General features: G+C 43.9%; 1 pseudogene; it reads left to right on the top strand.

Annotated features, from left to right (window-relative positions):
- Positions 1-288: 288 nt before the first annotated feature.
- On the top strand, positions 289-878 carry LOC116914864 (annotated as a pseudogene).
- The last annotated feature ends 661 nt before the right edge of the window (positions 879-1,539 follow it).

Here is a 1,539-nt window from a genome sequence, read left to right as displayed (position 1 = left end):
AGGAAGAAGATAAAGGAGTGGGCCTTGTGGTTGGCCTGAGGGCTTCCTGAATCTCGACACTACCGTTTGTTAACCATATGATCCTGGACAAGTGCTTTGAGAAATCTCAGCTCTCCTTCTCTCCTTTGTAAAGTAGATCACATTTCTTCTATAGACCCACTTAGAGCAAGAGGTTCTCAAACGGTGGGTCATGATTCCCTTTAGGGGCAGACCAGCCCTTTCACAGGGGTCTCCAAAGACCATCGGAAAACACAGATGTTGAAATTAGAATTCATGGCAGTCTGCATCATGGTGTACCCTGGGCACCCTGGCGCTGGCACAGGGTACTACCCAGGCAGGTATGGAGAGGCTCCTGGGGGGCCCTGCATTCCCTGGACAAACTCGGGATCCACTATGCGGTTACTTCGCTGCTGTGGCTGGACAGGACGGACAAATCGATGCTGGCCAGTTGCAGAGATGTCTGACACAGTCTGGCATTGAGGGAGGATGCAAACCTTTTAACCTGGAGACTTGTCTTATGGTTTCAATGTTGGATAAACATATGTCTGGCGCGATGGGGTTCAATGAATTCAAAGAGCTCTGGGCTGTGCTGCATGGCTGGAGACAACACTTCATCAGTTTCAATAGTGATAGGAGTGGAACATTGGATCCCCAGGAACTAGAGAAGGCCCTAACCACTATGGGATTCAGGTTGAGGCCCCAAATGGTGATTTCAGTTGCAAAGGCTGCAACAGCAGCGGGAAGACGACCTTTGGTGACTACATTGCCTGCTGCGTCAAACTGAGGGCTCTCACAGCTTTCGCAGACAGGATTCTGGTCAACAAAAAGTTGTGAATTTCTCATGTGATGACTTCATCCAGTGTGTCATGACCGTCTAACTCAAGAGGAAACTGTCTGAATATATTTAACATCCCAACTGGAGCCCGTCCTTGCTTCCTCCTGCCTTCAGTGTTGTGTGCAGACTCCACTGACAGACACTCCTTGACAACCGTTGAGCGGGATTATGACTTTATATAGAACCGAAGCCTCATTTTTAATTTTGATAATAAACTCCTTTGAAGTTTAATAATCTAAAAACAAGTCTGTAATACTAGTCAGAACCTCCTGAACTATTATCAATTATGCCTTATATTCCTGCTAGCCCTCTTTTTTTATAAAATATGCAAAATGTTTAACACCTATTATATATTTTCTTGTGATATATGAAATCTTATCATCAGACTTCACTGTTATCACTTCTTTCCCTGAGGAACATAGTTAAAAGTTAAGTGACTTAGATCCCCAGTGGTGCGAAACAAACCAATGAACCTGGCAATCCACATACGAGAAGGTATAACGTAGGACTTCCTGGTTGAAAGCCTTCTGAGTAGAGATAATGAATGGTTACTGTCTGCCTCTTAAAAACCTACAGATCATTTGAGTGGCAAATACTGTCACCAAGTTCTTCTTTGTCATCCACCTCAACCTTTGGTTCACCATACTTAAAAGTCTTGTATACTATAAGTTTAAAATTGTCAGAAAAAGACTAAAGGGAAATAA

Source organism: Rattus rattus, chromosome 13 (genome assembly GCF_011064425.1).
Source record: "Rattus rattus isolate New Zealand chromosome 13, Rrattus_CSIRO_v1, whole genome shotgun sequence".
Classification (NCBI taxonomy): Eukaryota; Metazoa; Chordata; class Mammalia; order Rodentia; family Muridae; genus Rattus; species Rattus rattus.
Note: the sequence above shows the minus strand (reverse complement) of the source record. Positions and strands in the feature narration are given on the sequence as shown.